Source organism: Crocodylus siamensis, chromosome 15, assembly GCF_052110815.1.
Source record: "Crocodylus siamensis isolate JL-2025a chromosome 15, ASM5211081v1, whole genome shotgun sequence".
In the NCBI taxonomy this organism is placed as follows: domain Eukaryota; kingdom Metazoa; phylum Chordata; order Crocodylia; family Crocodylidae; genus Crocodylus; species Crocodylus siamensis.
This window is the reverse complement of record NC_143409.1, coordinates 5035120-5057033: the sequence shown is the minus strand read 5'-3', so window position 1 is coordinate 5057033 and position 21914 is coordinate 5035120. Positions and strand designations below refer to the sequence as shown.

The following is a 21914-nucleotide window of genomic DNA, read 5'->3' as shown; positions in this document are numbered from 1 at the left end:
CACAGTTCTTTAACAAGCATATCTATAATAATGGACCTTGTACTGATCAACTACTATTTAGAAAAACCCTGAACAACAGAAGACAGGCTTCAGTGATCACTGCTTTTAAGGGCTGCAATTTACCCCATGTTGATTTCCTTCAGCTTTGAGACTGTCATATTGCATAAATGGTCCTACAGAAGGAATTACTTCCAACTAAATGAGACGGTCAAAGGAAGTACAAAGCAAAGCTGCTGGAACAATCTGTAAGGGATTGAGGGAGGTTTCTGTTTTCTTTAAATCAAAGCACAATTTAGTGCCTGGTTTGCTAAATTCTCAAAAGCATTAAAAATCTAGATTTCTCACTAATCAGACAACAGTACAATCACTACTTTACCTACAGCCACCCTGCACTGAATCCAACAACTATCATAATGCTCAGACTTTAATTCATTAGATGATAAACTGCTAAAGTATTTGAAATTCAAAAAACCCCACCTAGAGTTACCTTATAAGGCATAAGCCCATTTAAAACAGAGATTTTTAGAACACCTTTCCAAAAGATTAAATACCCTTCCTGAACTTTTAATTTTAATACTTTTATTTGTTTATAAATGAACTATGCTGTGCACAGAATTTCCCAACCTCTTAAGTCAGATCATATATCAGAAATACCCAACTTTCCAAATACAGCAGAACCTCATTTATCTAAAGTGCCTCTTATCCCAATTCAAATGAAATATTTTACCTTGACGACAGTTAATGGAAAAGACCTCATACTAAATCCAAGGAATTTATATTACAAGATTCAGAAAAAAACTCTAAAGCAAATATATTTTAAAGTATTACCAAAAAAAGAGAGAGTTAGCCAGAGACTTCCAATTCTTTTAACTAGCAATTTCTTGTTCCATGTTAACACATAATCCATTCTGTGTTGCTTTTAATGCAATGGGTACACTGCTTACAGGGGGCACATGGCCATCTTCTAAAGCAGCATTTCTCAGCCTGTGGATCGCAAGAATATATGAAAGGGTTGCAAAGTCACAGAAGAAGGTGGAAAAACATGAATGTCACTTGGGAGTATTGTAGGGCCACATGCTGATATTGCTGTTAATGTTTTCCTGGTGATCTGGATTTCTGTCATTAAAATTAAGACTTGTGAGCTGCTTTTTGTAGTGTTGTAAGTATTTAGGGCCCAAAATACTTGTGTGTTTTCTACTTAAACTATTTGCTGGGTTGGGACTGGCCATTGATGTTTACAAATGGGTCCTGGTACAAAAAGAAGTTGAGAACCACTGTTCTAAGGAACACATCCCTGTACCATTACTAAAACCAGAACCAAACAATGAATACCTCCAAAGCCCACTGTCAGTCTCTGAAACCTGGATAATCTTTGAGCTTGATAAAGCAGCACATGACTCATAGGTGCTTTGTACAGTTCCTCAAAAGACTCAGCCTTCCAGTCCATCCAGTCCTGACCATCTGCTTCAAGCCAGTATGTCTGATAACTCTGCCACTATCTAGCATTCCCTGGGATAGGGGAAGACAGTTGTCTAAGGATACAAGCAGCTGTCTTAGGATGCAAGCCATATCCCACCAGACTTAGTACCTTATCTACCAAAGCCTTCAAAATGCCTGAAGGAAGAAATGTATGGAACTATAACCCTCTTCCCCTCACCCCACATTTTTTTCTTTTTAAATTATTCATTTGGGTTCTAGGTAAGCACTTCATTCTACCCAAAAGAAAAAATGTGTCACATGTTTCAGATGTTTTGCTTTTAAATGAAGCAAGTTTGAATACTTTCCAAAGACAGTATCATTTCAAAACAATGTTAAAACACTTTGTTTCAAAGGACGTCAATCCCAAACACTTAGTTTCATAGTTTCTAGGGTCAGAAGGGACCTGAGCAGATCATCTAGTCCAACCCCCTGCCATGGCAGGAAAGAGTACTGGGGTCAAACGACCCCAGCAAGGTGTTCATCTAACCTCCTCTTAAACACCCCCAGGGTAGGAGCCAGCACCACTTCTCTTGGAAGCTGGTTCCAGACCCTAGCCGCCTGGACCGTGAAGTCGCGCCTCCTGATGTCTAGCCTAAATCTCCCCTCTGCCAGCTTGTGACAGTTACTCCTGGTCACTCCTGGCGGTGCTTGGGGGAACAGTGACTCCCCCAATGCCTGCTGGTCCCCCCTGACTAGTTTGTAACAGGCCACAAGATCCCCCCTCAGCCTTCTCTTTTGGAGGCTGAGCAGGTTCAGGTCCCATCGCCTCTCCTCGTAGGGCCTGCCCTGCTGCCCCCTGATCATGCAAGTGGCCTCCTCTGGACCCTCTCCATGCTGCCCACATCCCTCTTGAAGTGGGGCACCCAGAACTGGACACAGTCCTCCAGCTGTGGCCTGACCAGTGCCGCATAGAGGGGGAGGATCACCTCTTTGGACCTGCTCGAGATGCATCTGTGGATGCAGGACAAGGTGCGGTTGACCTTCCTGACCGCGTCCCCACACTGCCGGCCCATGTTCATCTTGGAGTCAATGACGACCCCCAGATCCCTTTCCGCCTCCGTGCTGACAAGAGGGGAGTTCCCCAACCTGTAGGTATGGTGCCGGTTGTTCCCCCCGACGTGCATCACCTTGCACTTGTCCGTGTTGAATCCCATCCTATTCTCGTCCGCCCACCCTTGTAACTTGTCTAGGACTGATTGTAGCCTGTTGCATCCTTCCAGTGTGACCACATCCCCCCACATCTTAGTGTGGTCAGCAAATTTGAACAGGTGCTTTTTACCCCCCCGTCCAAATCACTGATGAAGATGTTGAACAGTGCGGGCCCGAGGACCGAGCCCTGCGGAACCCCACTTGGACCGTACTTAAAACACAAAACCAAAAACCTAAGTCCCTATTCACTGAATTCATAAACAGTCTCACTCTCACTAAGGCTGACTCTTTCAGTAATATTCATCCAAGCATTTTTTCTGGTTGCAGTAGCATGTCTAGAGCCATGGGTTGTGTTGGAGACACATGAACTGCAGGCGGCACTGTGCTTCCAGTGCAAGGAAGGACCCCTTGTTCTGGTGTGCCGCTCTCCCCTGGTAAGGGCGAGAGCTTTGGCCTCAACATCCCTACTTACTTGGAAGGATGTAGCAAGGAGTCCCTGCATCTCCTGAACCAAAGGACCAGCATGGAAGTAGGGACTGCATTAGAACCAAAGGGGGGTTGCATGCCCAAGAAAAACGTCTGCTACAAGCAAGAGTCTTTTTGTGATGTCTTTTATTGGACCAACTGAATAGTTGGGAGAGATGTTAGACAAGATTTTGGGTACCAAGTGCCCTTCATGGAAAAGAATCCTGTACAGCCTAACACAAGTAACAGATAAGCAATAAGCACCTCTCCCAACTATACAGTTAGCCCAATAAACAACTATTATCAAAAACCCCTTGCTTCTTGCATATTTCCTGGATCATCATGGCTACAACGGTAGCAGGGAGAATGATGAATGCTGAAGACTAATGTCAAAGGCTCCCATTTGTGCAGTTGAAAATCTTTTCCCTGAAGGCTCCACCCCACAAAATTGGCCAGAGGGTCCTTCATGAATTATTGAGAGGACCAATCAGACAAGCCGCCTGACATAAATGGGCTCTGATTGGCAGCTAACATGGCTGCAAGGAGACGCTCTACCCTTGAGAGTGAAGTACAAGCTATGCAAAGCTTTCTGTTGTCTCTTTGGCACGTTATATTGCAGTTGGACGTAGGCAGTTTCTGTTATTCTGTGGCTTATTGCATCTTGACCTAGACAGAGTTTGATTGTTTCTTTGTTTTGTACTTAAAACTGGTATTGAGTACTGCAATTTAAAGCTCTCTTCAGAGAATGGACTATTCTTGTCCAAATATTTTGTAACTTCAGTGCCATCACCTGAAGTCTAATATTAAGTTTAGGAGAGTCTCAGAGGATAGGAGCCCTGATGATCCAAACTCTTCATCCTGTAACTTTTCAGCATGTCACTCTGTTAGTTGTAACTGAGCGAGCTGCATATCTGTTATACATCAAACCGTTTTCACATACTCAGGTTCCTTTTAGAATTAATTTCATTACCTCAGCTATAGTATTGACACAGGACTATTCATCCTGCGGCCTGAAATCTGCTCCACTAGTTTCATTACAACGGAATGGAAATGCATTCTCACTGTTAACCCACTAATCTTAGCTATAGAAAAACCACTAAGTGGCAAGTCATTGATTTATTTGTCTGTGGATTCATTTTGCAAAATGCTTTGTTGGTGAAACTGCACTGGAGTTTGCAGAGAAACTGAAAGACGCAGATAATCATTTAAACTGAATGAAGTGTCACAAGAACACAGATAAAACAGGATTCCCCACCCCCACATCCTGCTCGCCTCTCTTCATTTGCACAGGGGGATCTGAAGGCAAAAAGCAGGCTGCAGGATTGGGACCTAATGAAGATGCAAAAGAAATCCAACAAATCCCACCTGGGTGGAAACCAAAGTGGGAAGAACATCTCCCTAAACTTCCCAGAGGGGACAGGCACACACAGCTTCCACTGACTTTGGCAGCACGGTGGGTAGACGATACATCAAAATCAGAAGTTGTTAGTGGAAATGGTTTTTATGGCTGAAAAATGCAATTTCTAAGAAACAAAAAATTATGCAAATCAGGTTGAGGTTGATGAATCAAAACTGTATTTTATTTGGTTTCGTTCTTCATTTCCCATGTGATCATTTGTGGAGGGAAGGGGGGTGGGGCATTGAGATTCCAGCTTGTCACATGTTGCCCTGTACAGGGCACCTAACCTTCTCCCATTCTGAACAACCAGGAAAATTCAAACCCAAATGACCAGTCGGTTCAACTATCAAAATGAGATATTTCTTTTTGACATTTGACACAAAATGTTTTACTCAGATGCTTTCAACAGGAAACATCTTTAGAATCTTTGACAGATGAGCAAATTCCAAAAACAACAATTCTGGGTTTTTGGAGGGCTTTTTTGGAACTTGAAAATTCCATTTTTGGCAACTGTTTTGCTTTGTTTTCAAGAGCATCAAATCCATCTCAAGGCCTAAATGTAAATTAAATGACTTAAGCCAATTTTTCAACACGGACTTCCATGGATTTCATCCAATACACTTAACAGGAGACATTTCTCCCTGCTAAAAAGTCCTAAGGAAATGCTGAAGGAACTGTGTTAGCTGTCTTACCTCAATGCGTTGAAGACTCTGCTGGGTCCTGTTTACAGGCTATCAGAGCATTAACAATGCACACAACATTGATGGGGAGGCACAAGCAGGGATCTTCAGAAGCTCTTTGGGCACTGTAAGTAGTCAATAGGTACAAAAATAGGTCAACTAAGCGTTTTGAGGGAACAGAAGTGAATTGTAATAGAAATACATATGCATAGATCATAACAGGAAAAAAAAATCAATATGCACCAGTTTTAAAAGGGACTGTGGTGTATGTATTCTTAAACGCACAAGTGGTTTTGAAAGACGCAATAGAACAGTCCATTCTAATTAAGCTGCATGACAAACTAGATGAGTTTCATGGAAGCATGTAGAAAAAATGGTGAGTCTTTGTTGCATATACCATTTTAATCACCAAGAAGCAACAAGAATCCAACACTGAGGATGCTGCCTCTCCTATCTGAGGCTTTCATCATAATTTAGGCAAGGGATCACTTCAATGCACATTCCATTTGGCTCCACATCAGACTTTGATACAAAAGCTTAGCTTAGCCATGGTCTTCACAACTGATTATGGTTACTGTCACAGGGCACTGAGCTGTGTTACTAACAAAGACAGTTACTAACATGAAACTTGGGTTTATAGTAGAGTACTGAGCGCTCCCTCTGAAAGTTAGGGTGCTACAAGTTGTCTTGAGTTGGCTACCCAAAAATAAGTGGAGTCAAAAGCACAAGTCACTTCTAAAAATGTTTGTGATCACAGACAATACTAGTCTCACAATTACTTTTTATTCCAGTGGAAAGTGCTTCTTCAAGCTTTTCCCAGAAGCGTCTGTTACTCAGCATAAAAGTACTGACAACTGGAAAGCAAACCCAATTCTCATTCTTCCTGCATGGAGAAATACAAATAATAAAAATCACCACCACAAATACCGGTCTGTACATTGGATTTCTGGAGTCTTCCTGCATGAATTATCTCAGGTGTTACCAGGAACACACAAGATGTCAGGCCTGGAACAGTTTCTGTTAATAATGGATGATGTTTCAGTTAACGAGGCTCCTTGGAACTGCTGGAGTTCCTTGCCATCTCAGTTCTGCTACCGAGGCTGAAATCAGGTCTATAACCTTTTCCTTCCTATAACAAGAACACTGGGGAAACTAGGATTGTGCAGTAGCCACCATCTCCAAGCTAACCAGTCACAAAGCAAGCACAGCACACCACAGAAAAATGCAAGGAAGATGTAAGCAGTGTGAAGACAGCTCCAAAGGTGAAGAAGAGTCTTAGGGGGGAGGTCTGATGCTAAAAAGAGCACAGCAGACTACACAACTCGAAGGAAGTGAGAGGAATCATCACGTAGCAGGGGCAGGCACTGCAAGAGAGGCTGTACCCCTGCAGGACCTTGCAACAACCCGACTAAATGGGTGTAGACAGAAAGCAGCCCAGGACAGGCTGAAAAGAATGAAGTTCGCTGGAGAAAAATTACAACCTCAGGGCCCTGGGCTGGGACCCCATGGAATGTGATGGTCCAAGTCCCCCATTTCCAGTCTCAGACCCACAAACCTGCAAAGATGTTCCGGGTTTCAACAAGGTTAATGGACAAGAGTTTTATTCTTCACCTGCCTGGCAGGGCAATACTGAATTGCAAATGATACTGACCCTGACCCACCCACCAAGAGCCTTTGACAAGGACTGTGCATGACTGACCCACAACAGGGGCCACAGAGTTCAGGCTTAATTTGCACTACAAGGATTGTGCTCTTTATCTCAATTCATCTCCTCATTCCATCAGTCACACCAGGGTCAGCCATGTGCTCCAGGATTGCATTAACTTGAGTGTCTCTGCCTATAATTTCAAGAGGGAAGTCCAGCAATTGAGATGGGAATGGCTGTGGTATAGGATAATGCCTCTCTTCTCTGCAAATGTTGCCAACTGCACTCCTGCATCCATAGCTCCTCCTGGCATGGATCCAGATCCAGCTCAGCACTACTGTAAAGACACTCTGGTGTAATCATGAATGGGACCTGTAGTGCCAGGGAGAAAGGGGAGCCAAGACAGTGTCCCACAAACTGTAAGTAAATGTGTATCCCTGCAAGTACACATCCACATGTGTATAGTCACCCAGTCCCTCCTGAGAGGGCAGCTGGCCATGATATCCAGCCCTGGAATCCTTTTCCCCTTAACATGTGAGAACAAGGCTGAAAACATGTTTACCCCAAACACATCCTAGGCAGAGAGATGGTGCCAACAAATTCAAAGCCAGAAACTTAAATGAGCCTCTCTACCCACCCTATGAGAAGTCAGGCCCGTATCCCACCTGCTCAACCAATGTATGGCAGGAGCTAAAGTGAATGCTAGGAACAAAACAAATTAAACAGTGATTGTGTGCTATTTAATAGGATTCATGTTGAGCAGGGAATGAAGAGAAGAAAATTGTGAGGAAAACTTCATGGGGTGGAGGGAAGCAGATCTTGATTCTCTTGCTCCAACTGATCGATTCCCACTTCAGCAAGACTACTCCTCACTAACTATTCAAATTAAGAGTACCCATATTTCATAGTTTCATAGTAGCTAGAGTCGGAAGGGACCTAGGTAGATCATCTAGTCCGACCCCCTGCCTTGGCAGGAAAGAGCACCGGGGTCAGATGACCCCGGCAAGGTGCTCATCTAACTTCCTTTCAAAAATCCCCAGGCTAGGAGCCTGCACCACTTCCCCTGGAAGCCGGTTCCAGGCCCTAGCCGCCCTGACTGTGAAGTAGCGCCTCCTAATATCTAATCTAGACTTACCCTCCGCCAGCTTGTGACCGTTATTCCTGGTCACTCCTGGCAGCGCACGGGGGAACAGGGACTCCCCCAATACCTGCTGATCCCCCCTGACCAGTTTGTAGCAGGCCACAAGGTCCCCCCTTAACCTTCTCTTGTGAAGGCTAAACAGGTTCAGGTCCCGTAGCCTCTCCTCATAAGGCCTGCCCTGCTGACCCCTGATCATACGAGTGGACCTCCTCTGAACTCTTTCCATATCGTCCACGTCCCTCTTGAAGTGTGGCGCCCAGAACTGGACGCAGTACTCCAGCTGCGGCCTGACCAGTGCCGCATAGAGGGGGAGGATCACCTCCCTGGACCTGCTCGAGATGCATCTGTGGATGCATGACAGGGTACGGTGGGCCTTCTTGACTGCCTCCCCACACTGCCGGCCCATGTTCATCGTGGAGTCAATGACGACTCCAAGATCCTTTTCCGTCTCCGTGCTGGCAAGAGGGGAGTTCCCCAACCTGTAAGTGTGGTGCCGGTTCTTCCTCCCCATGTGCAACACCTTGCACTTATCAGTGTTAAACCCCATCCTATTCTCATCCGCCCACCGTTGCAACCTGTCAAGGTCAGCTTGTAGCCTATTGCACCCTTCTAGTGCACCCACATCCCCCCACATCTTAGTGTCATCAGCAAACTTGAACAGGGTGCTTTCTACCCCCTCATCCAAGTCACTGATGAAGATGTTGAACAGTGCGGGCCCGAGGACCGAGCCCTGGGGGACCCCACTGCCCACGTCCTTCCAGGTCGAGAAGAACCCATCCACTACCACCCTCTGGGTGCGGCCCTCCAACCAGTTGGCGAACCATTTGACCATGTGGGCATCGACACCACAGTCTCCCAGCTTTTTGATGAGGACAGGGTGAGACAGTGTTGAAAGCCTTCCGGAAGTCCAGAAAGACTACATCCACAGCAACCCCTGCGTCTAATGATTTGGTGACCTGATCGTAAAAGGCCACCAGGTTGGTCTGACAAGACCTGCCACTGATGAACCCATGTTGGTTGCCCCTGAGCATGCATTCCCCCGCAAGGCCCTCCTGGATGTGTGCCAGGATAATTTTTTCAAAGAGCTTACCCGGGATTGAGGTAAGACTAACTGGCCTGTAATTTCCCGGGTCCTCTTTTTTTCCCTTTTTGAAGATAGGGACCACATTGGCCCTCTTCCAGTCCTCCGGCACCTCACCAGAGCACCACGAGTGCTCATAGAGCCGCGCCAGGGGTCCCGCAATGACCTCGGCCAGTTCCTGTAGAACCCTAGGGTGAAGATCGTCCGGACCAGCGGACTTGAACACGTCCAGCCTCTCCAGAAGTACCCTAACTAACTCCTCACTAACCCCTGGCCCAGACGTGTCTCTCCCGGGGCCCGAGGGGGACCCAGCAGGGAGGTGGCTGAACTGGTCCCTACTTAGGAAGACAGAGGCAAAGAAATCGTTAAATATGTTAGCTTTGTCATCTGGCGTGATGACTAAGTTGCCCATCGTGTCCTGCAGGGGCCCCACATTACCTGGGATCCTCTTTTTACCCCCTATGTATTTGAAGAAGGACTTCTTATTGTCCTTAATCCGGGAAGCTAGTCCTATCTCCATCTCTGCCTTGGCCTTCCTGACTGCCCCCCTACATCCTCGGGCGACTGTAACATAGTCCTTCTCGGTGATGACCCCATCTCTCCACTGGGTGTATGCCTCCCTTTTAGCAAGGAGACATTCCCGGATGCTCTTAGTGAGCCATGGGGGTTTATGTGCCCTCCTGCTCCCTTTGACCCTTGTTGGGATTACCTCCCTTTGGGCATGGAGGATCGTCTCCTTAAGGAGCATCCACTCACCTTCGACATCTGATTCCCTTCCCCTCTGGGTCCTCAGCGCTTCCCCAACAATCCTCCTTAGCTTGTTGAAGTCAGCCCTCCTAAAGTCTAGGGCTGTTGCCTTGCTGCAGCCCTTTGCCACCTTACGCTGGATGGTGAATTCCAGCAAGCGATGATCACTGTCTCCCAGGTGGCCCATCACCCGCAGCCCCCTCACCAGGTCATCACCCGTGGCCAGCACCAGGTCCAACAAGGCGTCTCCCCTGGTGGGGCTGTGCACCTCCTGGGTTAGATGGAGGTCCTGCACTCTGGCTAAGAACCGACGTGAGCGATCAGACTTGGCTGACTGCTCCTCCCAGCAGATGTCTGGGAAGTTCAGGTCCCCCATGATGACCACATCCTTAGCCCTCACTGCCTCTGTGAGCTGACCTAAGAATTCCTGGTCGAGCTCTTCTCCCTGGTTGGGAGGTCTATAGTAGACTCCCACCGTTAAGTCTCTATCCCCTGGACTGCCTTTTACTCTAACCTAGAGCACCTCAGAGTGCCCCCCCTCTACCCCCTTGCTAATTAACGAGGAAGTATATTCCTCCTTGATGTAGAGTGCTACTCCTCCACCTTTCCTTCCTATCCTGTCCCTCCTGTATAGCCTATAGCCCTTGACACTCACCGCCCAGTCATGCGATGAGTCCCACCACGTTTCTGTGATCCCTACTATGTCAGGGCTGGTGACAGCTAGGAGGAGGGCGAGTTTGTTTGGATTGGATGATCAAAATCAAAAGAACCAATACATTTCCAAATTTTTATTTTTAACCTGGAGGAGGGAAGCCTTCAGATGGCCTAAGGAGGGTGAGTCTGGCTCTATTACCGAGCGCCCTGCTGTTGTCATAGACTATATATATATTTTTTTTTTTAATATTTATTTTTTTGACTGATGCTGGCTTAGTTTTTCAGCCTTGGCAAGGGGTCTGGGAAGCCCATTTCTAATGGGAACTGAATGCTCAGATCCCTTAAGCAGCTTTGAACTTTTCCGTTGTAAAATATATCAACATCAATCACTTTAAATGGTTACTGAGAATAGTAGATGGGACATGTTTTGGAGAAGTCTAAAAGCCTGATTCAGCACTCCGCAGCATTCATGCAAGCCAAGCTTCCACGGAAGCCATCAGGAGCTTGGCTGGATCGAGGGCTGCAGGAGCAGGCCTGTAGCATAAAACGAACAACAATTTAAACTTTCCTTGATCTGCTGCTGATGTTTTGTAGAAGTGTAGGGTTTTTACGCTGGGGAGGGGGGAGGAATCAGAGTGCCGTACAAAGGCCGTCATCAGTTTCCTTTGTTCAAAGATCTCTTGGGAAGAAGAGCAAATGGAATCTAAGTCATGTGGTCTGCACAGGGATCTGAAAAGTTTATCGAGAGAGAAGGATGTCCACTAACCTAGGGCTCCAGAGACCTGGGTTCAAGTCACTGCTTTGCCCCAGACTCCCTGTGTGATCCTTGCTTCAATTCCCTACCTGGAAAGAAGAGCACTAGCCCACCTCAGGGGAGCTGGGAAAATGACTGCATAAAAGAGACTCTGAAGAGTTCAGATACTGCAGAATAAGGTGTGAATACCTAGAGTGGATAAATAAGGAAAACTGAGCTCTGTGTCAATATTTTAGGAAACTGAGACATAATTTTGGATCAAAGTTTTCTCTTCTTAAATAATTGAGGCATTACAGTCAATAGACAGTCCAGAATAGAATATAATGCAAACATTATATCAATAGCACATAAAAATATTGTTGAAACAATGCCAAAGTCCAGATAATTGTTGGTTCTTGCTCAGATAAGTCAATTAACAAAATATATATCAGCCCCTGCCTGCTTGCCGGCAATTCCATACCTGAAAATCAACTACTAGCACAAAATTAGAAGCTAGGGCTTTCAATACCTGGCCCTTGAAGTTGCTGTCCCCAAATCAAGTCTACTCTATTCCTTCTAGGCACAGAACAGTGGCAGTGGGAGACTTGATGTCCTTTCCCAAGTATTGCCTATTGTATTAGGCAGGGAATAGATGCCCAGTGCTTTAACAATAACTCTTCCAAAGTGAAATCAGGGTGCACAAACCAGGCATCCAGAGGTGTCTTCACAGGCTAAGGCCTCCTGCTGACTGTAACAGCCAAGCCTATTCAATGTCCCCTCAGGGGGCTTAACACACCCATGTCATAAGGGGAGGCAGCACCTCTGGACTCAGCCCTGTCTACGTTGTACCCTGCCATGAGCAAGGTGTGGAACCCTGCAGTCACCTGTGTAGGTGCCACAGCTCTTGCGGAGTGGAGCTAAACAGGCGCTCCTGCTTCAAGCTGCAGAGAGGGGTTTGCAGACATACATTACATCAAAGCAGGGCAAGCACATGGGTACCCAGCATGGCCTTATGTCCCTTTCAGCATGGGAGCTGCATGCTATATATTAGGGGTGCCCAAGCCCTGGCCCAGGGGCCAGATCTGGCCTGTAGGGCCGTGTCACCTGGCCTGCAGGTCTACCTACAGGTCCAGAAATTTGGCAAGGGGAGAACAGTGGCACCACTCCCCTGCTGCCAAATCCCCAGAGCCCTAGGAAGGCCCAGGTGCTGCATGCTGGATGGGATGCCCAATCCCAGTATGCAGAGCTGGGCAAAGGCAACACTGGGCCTCAGGGCCCAATCCCAGTGCGAGGGGCCAGGAGAGGGCAGCGCCAGGCCAGCAAGACCCAAACTTAGTATGCGCAGCAGAGAGTGGGTTATGCCAGGCCCCAATCCAGCCCTGTGCCACTCATCTGGCCCACAGGGCCAAAAGGTTTCATAGTTGGTCAGGTCAGAAGGGACCTGAGCAGATCATCAAGTACACCCCCTGTTATGGCAGGAAAGAGTACTGAGGTCAGACGACCCCAGCAAGGTGATTGTCAAGCCTTGTCTTAAAGACCCCCAGGGTAGGAGCCAGCACCACTTCTCTTGGAAGCTGGTTCCAGACCCTAGCCGCCCTGACCGTGAAGTAGCGCCTCCTGATGTCTGGTCTGGATCTCCCCTCTGCCAGCTTGTGACCGTTATTCCTGGTCACTCCTGGCAGTGCTCGGGGGAACAGGGACTTCCCCAATGCCTGCTGATCCCCCCTGACTAGTTTGTAACAGGCCACAAGATCCCCCTCAGCCTTCTCTTGTGGAGGCTGAACAGGTTCAGGTCCCGTAGCCTCTCCTCGTAGGGCCTGCCTTGCTGCCCCCTGATCATGCGAGTGGCCTCCTCTGGACCCCCTCCATGCTGCCCACATCCCTCCTGAAGTGCGGCGCCCAGAACTGGATGCAGTACTCCAGCTGCGGCCTGACCAGTGCCGCATAGAGGGGGAGGATCACCTCCCTGGACCTGCTCAACATGCATCTGTGGATGCATGACAAGGTATGGTTGGCCTTCCTGACTGCATCCCCACACTGCCGGCCCATGTTCATCTTGGCATCAGTGATGACCCCAAGATCCTTTTCTGCCTCTGCACTGCCGAGAAGGGAGTTCCCCAGCCTGTAGGTATGGTGCCGGTTGTTCCTCCCCAGGTGCAGCACCTTGCGCTTGTCAGTGTTGAATCCCATCCTATTCTCGTCCGCCCACCCTTGTAACCTGTCTAGGTTCGAATGCAGCCTATTCCTTCCTTCTAGCGTGCCCACATCCCCCCACATCTTAGTGTCATCAGCAAATTTGAACAGGGTGCTTGTTACCCCCTCGTCCAAGTCACTGATGAAGATGTTGAACAATGCGGGCCCAAGGACCGAGCCCTGGGGGACCCCACTGCCCACATCCCTCCAGGTCGAAAATGACTCGTCCACCACCACTCTCTCGGTGCGGCCCTTCAGCCAGTTGGCGACCCATCTGACTGTGTGGGTGTTGACACCACAGCCCCCCAGTTTCTTAATGAGAACGGGATGAGAGACAGTGTCGAAGGCCTTCCGAAAGTCCGGGAAGACGATGTCCACTGCTACCCCTGCATCTAAGGATTTGGTGACCTGGTCATAGAAGGCCACCAGGTTGGTCCGACAGGACCTGCCTCGAATGAACACGTGTTGGTTGCCCCTAAGCATAACCTCCCCCACTGGCCCCTTGTGGACATGTGCCAGGATAATTTTCTCAAAATTTACTCAAGGTTGAGCACCACTGCTACATATCATCATGCAGACCTCAGCATGAAGAGCAGGTAGAGCTGAAACACTGCACTAATACACCCACCAGGGGACCCAGGGCACTTGTGGAGCATGTGTCAATATGCCCATGCTACCAGGCACTGTTCTGAGGAGTTCAGCTCATGCAGTCAGACCTGAGCTGGATTGCCAAGCTCAGGCAGGCAGGCAGGCAGGGAGCACCACACAGACTAACCAAGCAATTATTCACTCAACTCCTGGGCCATTGTGAGCTAGTACTACCCTGGTTACACTGCTACCAGTTTCCAAGCCAGTTAGTGTTGCTTGAAGCTAACTCATGGAGGTCTATGCCAGGTGCAGTCACAACACTGGAGGCAGTGCAAACAAACCCTGGGACTAGCCCTTCATCACATGGTTTGGTAAGACTCCATTTGCCGTCCACATTTACTTTTGCAGGCATTTACTAGAAGCTCCTTTCTGCTCTCATCAGTCTGTGAATAACCAGCTATACCCAAGGTTCAAACTGGATTTGTAATGAGCATCTCTAACAAAAGGCTGTCCAAAGCTCCCCCCATTTTAGTGCAACAGTTGTTTTGACCCCCATTAACCCTTTTATCTACTTCACCTCCTAAGGCACTGGTGCCCAACCTTTTTTGCTACGCAAAACAGATGAGCAGTACCAGGTCAGTCCGTGTGCTGGATCTGGTCCATGGACCTAATTTTGTGCATAGAGCAGGCATGGCCAGGGCCCAATCCTGGTCCATAGCAACAGCCTGCCTGGGGCCTGACCCCAGTGCATAAGGTTTGATACAACTGTGCAGGCTGGGGCCCATCCAGCCACATGAAGGCTTGGAAATTTGGTGGTGGGGGAATGGTAGCACTGTTCCCCTACTACCAAATGTCTGGACCCATGGGGAGCCCCACAGGCCAGAGGATGTAGCCCTGTGGACCAGAGCATGAGCAGCTGTGCCCTAAGGGAACAGAAAACTCAAAGCCACAGCTAATGACAGAGTGACCTGCCCAGCCCTGGGAAGGGAAGGGGACTCAAACGTACCCACTCCTCTGGGTTCCAGCTCAGAGATCCCGGGCTAAGCAGCAGCAGTCTGCTCTTTCCTTTCTCTCACTACTTCTCTGGGCTGCTTCCTACCTTTCCTGCTTGGCAATCCCTCTCCCCACATCTCTTTCCACACCTCAGCCTGCATCTCTGAAGCTGTTCCACTTGTTGTGTCCATTCTGCCCAGACAGCGGGGTTTTATAGGTGCTGGGTCCTCCTGGCCACAGCTGTGGGAGGTAGTTATGCATGTATTAATCCTTTCTGGGCTGCTGTTGTGTGAGGTCTACATGCCCATTGCACCTACACCAGCCACTTCTACGCATAGTGAACATGGCCATTAAACAAGAGTGAACAGATATGATTCTCAGCCCAGACTCACTCAAACGTAGTGCCTGCCCTTGGCCTTGAAATGCACTGCAAGTGAAAACAATGGCTCAGGTGTGAATTTTCAAGTGTCCCACAACAGCCTAACACTAGCCCAGCCAAAGCCCTTCAGAATATCTCCCTGCCCACCATGGTAGATTATGTGTGTCCTGAGGGTTCTTGCAGGCCTGGATCAGGTGCAGCCATTACAGCTGCCCTTCATACTAGAGACCCCTGGCTGATCCAGACAGGGATAAGACAGAGGAGAACACTGTGAATCAATTGACAGAGGAACTTTATCTTGCACTTAACACTACAAAGATTCATATCTCATAGAAAGCCAAGGAAAGTCAGCTTGTATAGCACAACAAAATACATGAATCTTAACCACTCAAAATGCACACTGCATTCACTGTACTGGCATGTTTAGTAAAAGGGTAGAGTATCCACTAGCATGCATGCTTACACTAGCAAAAGGGTGCTCTATACCACTATAGCTATTCCCCTATGGATAAAGCAACCAACTTTCAAGACAGGCAATCCAGGGCAGTCCCAGAGGCTCCACAGCAGTCCAGAACTGGAAGTGCCTTGCTCCACTCCTGGTTCTGGTTACGGCAGCCACCACAGTGCAGTGCCAAAGAAAGGCTAATCCGCTCTGTCCCCGGGCAGAAGTACTTGGCTCAGACACTGCTGCAGGAATGCGGCGATGTTTTTTCCCCATCGAGAGGTGGCCCACGGCTCCCTCAGGAACTGGAAACAGTACAGTCACACTCACATGACACAGCGCCCAGGCTAATTAGCTCAGCCGAACTAAATAATTTAGCTCAGTTCCCATGATGCTGAGGCAACACTAATTACCTTGCCTGGGCTCAGCGCTGTGTGAATGTGGCTAAGCCATTTCTGGTTCAGGAGATGCCGTGTTGTTACCTCAAACTCGGAAGCTGTCCGGCTCTGTTCCCATAGCACCAGGCAACTTCATGTCATGTCCACTCAGCAGATGCTGTAAGACAGACAGTATTTAATGTCCATCCAGGACCAGTTTCTCAAATTTAAATTTGGGCCAGAAGTCCAGTTTTTTAGGTTTCCCAAAACTGAGGATCATCCTGGAAAACCACGAAGAGTTTGTTGCTTTACTTGTGGGAAGTAAAGCACCCATACACCCATAATCTACACCCATACAAGGCAACTTTCTACTGATAAAGCTCTGCCCATGCTAGGAGTTGTACTAGTATAGTTATTCTGATAAATGAAAAAAAATAAAATTACTCACCCCTGCAACAGAAATCAATACTGGTACAGATATTCTATGCAGAGCAGGCCTGAATTACAAGCCTATGTACCCTTCTACTATTGGCGAGGTCAATTAAGAAAGGCAGTGACACTAATTGAAATATAAATGCCTTCAAATACACGTAATGAAACAGATATAACAGCATTCTAGCGCAAAGCAAAAGTCAGGCAGAAGCCTCTGTTAGATAGCATAAAATATCCTCTACATTTTCATTTCAGAACATTGCTTCTATTTGTCAAGTGTAAATTGGCCATCTCTTTGTGTTTTCATTCATCTTTGAGGAAAATATAATGAAACAGGAAACAAAAAGCCCCAAGTCCAATGAACAGCTGAGCAAGGGACAAATTAAGTAAAATAGATTGATGGCTGTTGATCTATACCTACAGCTCATATTTCATTTCAAGGCCCATCTCTCTTCTAATCTAGACACAGTGCAGCATCTATGGGAGAAGGTCAGACTGTAAATCCAGAGTCAGAGATGAGAGTTCAGACTCGGTTCCCTCAGTCTAGTTTTAATGCTTCTTAATGCCTCCAACACCTGAGATTGTAATCCAAATAAAATGAAACTGCTGGATGCTCAGAACAAAGCAAGGGTTTTCATGAAATGCTGCAGGTGGCTCAGAACTGTTCATCTCCAGTTCCTTCATAATACACTGGGGAAATATTGTCCGTTTCCCCTGCTGCTACATCCTGAGGAATCTCACTAGCCCAACAGCACCCGTCTTCATCTGATCTCTCTCCTGATCACTTTGCTTTCCAGTGCTTTACCCTCCATGGTGCTCTCCATTACAACAAGAGCAAGAAGAACACTGGAAGCAAACAATTTTCCCCTCAGACTCTTGAAGTCTTAATCCAAAAGTTTCTCAAATTCATATCCAGTAAATACACTAATGGGAAGCCCAAAGGGAATCTAAGCTGTTGGCTTTGTTTTTGTTTTTAAATCAACATCTAAATCCAAGATGGTTGTTAAATCAGCTTCTAGATTTCCAGTGCCATAAAAATTGAAGTGCAGTGACAGCATTTGAAAAAATGCCCATTTTTCCTAAAATACATGAGGACACTCCTGGAGCTGCAGGACTTTGTGGTAGATCCATCCACTTCCTATGCAGAATGGCTGGGCAACGAGACTCAAGAGTTTCAAAAATTTGGAAACCTAAAGTTTGGGTCCTAAACTTGTATTTAGGAACCTATCAGTAATTAACTGGCCTGCTTTTTCAGAGCTTTCATAAAACCCTTTGCTTCCTAGGACCAGCACCTCTGAAAAAAACCCAACCACTTCTTTAGGTCATTAAAATAGAGAAATAGGCAAAAAAAAAAAATGGGGCTGGCAGGGCTCTCAGAAGGTCATCTAATCTAGCCCTGTGCTCAAGGCAGGAGCATCCCTGTCCAAACCACCCCAAGGATTTGTGCCTAGCTTCAAAGTACTCAGGTTTGAAATGTGATCTTTCTTAGCAAGAGGGTAAGAAAAGTGGAAAGTTCAGGGTCAGCACCTTGACAGGACTAAATCATAACTGCTACAACCCTGAGAGCAAAGTACACAAGCAAAATCCAGAGGCTGAGGGTTTTTCTGCTCAGGCAGGGTGGGAAAAAACTGAGTGACAATCCAGCAGTGAGTGCTCAGGTCTACCCTTCCTGAGAGAGACATGGTGCCACTGTTAAGACACAATGGTTGAAGTTGCATTCATTTTCCTAGCTTTGTGGTCACTTGAGCCTTTCCCTGAGTGGCGCAATTAGCATTTTAAAACCATGAACCCCCCACCACACTGTCATACAGTCGTACCAGGGGATTATCCATGTGCTGGATAGGGGCATGGTCTTACCTTCCCATATGGCTAGGAACAGTGGCCCTCCAATGCTACAGAGTAGGCAAAAGGAGGATCTGGCCCAAATCCCAATTTTCATCCTTCCAGGAACCATCATTTAGTTTCCAAGGAGCATTTCAAGGCTCTGGCTTGTTATGATGATCACTGGAGAGACAAATGAGAACATGACCCCATCCCTTACTTAATTTCACATAACTATGCAGAGCTCTCGACTCTGCCATCTTTCCTGACCCTTTTTATCTATTGTTTACTATTACTACTTTTTTTTTTTTTCCAGGAAATTGTTCATTATGGATAAAAGCACCTGGCTTACAGTAACACTGCACTGTGCAAAAAATCTGTCAAAGGCAGGGGAGGAACATTCATTCATACATCAGGCAGGACAAACGCACCATGCACCAGGATCCACAGCACACAGGAAAAGCAGCAGCAAGAGCCACTTTCTTGACGGGTACAAATGATGCATCTCTGGGGAATTCAATGAGCCCATTGGTACCAGCAGAGAATAGGAACCTGACAGCACAGGAGGGCATGAGAGCAACAAGAAGTTGTGGTCAGTGCTTTACATCTGGGAAAAGAGGGACTAGAAAATCCACCAAGAAGCAGACTGCAGATCAGAATACCTGGCCCCCATACCTGGTTGCAGCCCATTCCCTCATCCTCTCACCCTTCCTGGGGGCTGGTTTCATGCAGTTATTGTTGTCTTCAAAGCAGTTACAATAAGGTTATAACAGATCAAAGTAGTGGGCAGGCCTCAGGTTTTAAAGGAATCCCATACCATCTAACAGCCATATTAATTAAGAACTTTTTTCTATCTGCATTTTTCCGTCTGAGAAAAAAAAAGTCATAGTAAACATACCATCACTGGATGGCAGGAAGGAGCACTGCCCAGTGGGATTTTCATCAAACTCTGTGCAAGGATACAGAAGTGGGTGCCACAGAGTTCCTAAACCAACCACATGAGCTGATTCCTAGCAAGGGCTCTGGTTCATCAGGAAACAGAAGAGGTTTCCAGATATCCACAGCAGTTATAAGGTTACACAGAGGCCACTGGTCACTTATCTAGGCCCTGATTCAGTGGTCATGTTCAAGTAAAGCTTTTGACAAGCAAATATGCCAAAGTCTGGTGTCATCACAGGGACTGCAGTCTTGCAAAAACTCACACCAGTAACTTCAGGGGGTCTCTAAAAACTCAGCAGAACTCCTTCTTTGCAGAAGTAATTGTAGAGCTGGGATCACGGTGGGGCCAGCTTATGCAGAAGGAGCAAAACATACTGTTACATCAAGCATCTCAAACTCTTTTTTGTTTTGAACAAAGGAGTTGGAGTCAAGGCCCAGCTCAGAGCAAAAAAGAGCCCAAGTCCTTGTTGGCATGATCAAGGAGATGTCCAGTGGGAGAAAGCCCAGCAGCCAACCCCAACATGGGTTCCCCCCAAAAAAAACAATCCAAAGTCAGTACACGTGGATCCAAAAAGAAGAAACAGAAGAGACCCTAGGGTTTTAGACAGGATCACCACATGCTGCTCCCCAGCACTGCTGGGAACAACTCCCAGCTTGGTATGAGCAGGTGGGTACCCTCAGCTCTAATCCAGCTCTTGTTCACACCAGACCAATGGAAATCCTGTGGTTGCAATATCCTGTGTTCAATTTGCTACCCCTCAGTGACCTAATTTGAATGCAGCTCCCCCAACCCACTTCAAATGGCACCACCACCTCCAGCGCCCTTCCCCTGCGCGTCTGCCATCTGTTCCTGCTTCTTCCTACCTTGGGACAGTCATTTACCTGACCTGCTAAGCACTCTTCTGCCTCTTGCTCCCTCATACTCTGATGGCCAGAAACTCCTCAGAAATATCTCCCTGAAAGTCACACGCACCTGTCTCTCAAATAGCAGCAGCCATATGCTGCCTCTCCTCCACAGGATTCGCTTCAGGTACCTTAGCCTGCACTTGTGCGAGCTGAGACTCAATTATGCTAGTCTCCAGGGGGACCTGACCTGTGCAGCCTCCGGGTTCTTGGTTACAACTTCCAGCATCTGCTGGGCCTCCACGTATGCCATCTGTGTTGTAGTGCAAAGGGTCAAGAGCTTCTGAGACCATTATCAGCCCCTTCCCAAGACAGGAACAACTTTCCTCTGTGCACAAAAACGTTTGCAGGTGTACATTAAAGACAATCCCAGCAGCAGAAGCAAGAGTGACATCACTACCCCTTGCCACTCATCAGAGTTTTATTATTCTGCTTGTTACCTTAGTAACCCATTCACTCTTCCCTGCCATCGCCTCCTCCTCCTATCTCTCATCAGGTGCGGTATCAATTCCCATCTTTCAGGCATGGGGAACCCTAACTGCACCTCTTCTCATCCAAAACCAATGAGTTACATGATTTACTGTTATTTCCATGACAGCCAAGTGAACAAGGTATTTAATAGACTGGAGGAGACGGGTTGCCCGCCCAAAGCAAAGCAATCCGAATGGTAATAATAGACAACAAAGAGACTGAGACGGGAAAGGACAGAGATTCAGCACCAAGCCATTTGAAAGCCTCTTTTATTCCTTTTTTCACAATCCTTCAAATAATTCTTGAGCTGCGGCTCCTACCCTCTCTGAATGAGTCACTCTGGCTCTACTTTTCCTGCAGCCTCCTCTGCATTTTCATCCGAATGGGTAGCTGGGCAGGAGCACGCATTATGCTCATCTTTCACTAACCACATTCTCGTCCACAAAAGCAGCACAAGGCTAACAGTGCTCCTGCTGTGCAAAGCAATGTTAGCAAAACCTCTGGGCATAGCTTGTCAGTTCACCTTTTGTTCTCTCCGATTCTCACTCAAGAAAAACCCAAAAACACACAGCTTGAACCTTCCTAAAGGATGATCTTCTCCAGGTCTTCCTAGACCTATACTGGATGCCCTCTGTGTGAAGAGGTAAGATGGATAAAGCAAAAGCATGTGATGTTTGCCCAGACTTTTAACACCGTGTTCTTTACTGCTCCCACTGTCTAGCTTGCTAAGTCTGCACTCTTTGGTGCTATGAATCACGGGGTACTATGGGGATCTATGTAGAATAGGAAGGAATAAAACAGAATTGCATGCAATCCAAACATCCCAGCCACACACCATACAGTTAATAGAGAACTCAGGCTGGAAGGGACCTCTGAAGATCATCTAGCCCAATCCCCTGCCTGAGGCAGGATCATCCCTAAACCATCTTATACAAATCCTTATCTAACCACACAAGCATCTTTGTCATCCAACCTAACCTGCCACAGGTAAAGGAGGGGGACAACAGCAATCAGTGTCACAACACATGCACGAGATCCCAGGAGAAGGACTATGATCCCCCTACAGAGGAAGGCAACACGCCCCCAAGCCCCAGTCTCCACAAGTCTGACCATGGGGAAAAATTCCTTTCCGACCTCAAATGTGACCATTGGTCTGAGTGGAGTATTGCTTACACACCTATTTTAACTTCTCTTTTCCAATTT

The 21914-nt window shown here is 47.2% G+C and overlaps 1 protein-coding gene across 8 annotated transcripts in view; it reads right to left on the bottom strand.

The window, feature by feature from the left end:
• Window positions 1–21914, bottom strand: part of MEGF11 (multiple EGF like domains 11) — a 416852-nt gene that overhangs the window by 301749 nt on the left and 93189 nt on the right. For 7 of the 8 annotated variants that reach the window (XM_090028981.1, XM_090028982.1, XM_090028985.1 and 4 more), the window contains one exon: window positions 5185–5297. The exons of the other annotated variant lie outside the window; for it this stretch is intronic. The gene's annotated coding sequence lies outside the window, so the exon portion shown is untranslated. The remainder of the gene's footprint in view (window positions 1–5184; window positions 5298–21914) is intronic. 8 annotated transcript variants of the gene reach the window in all.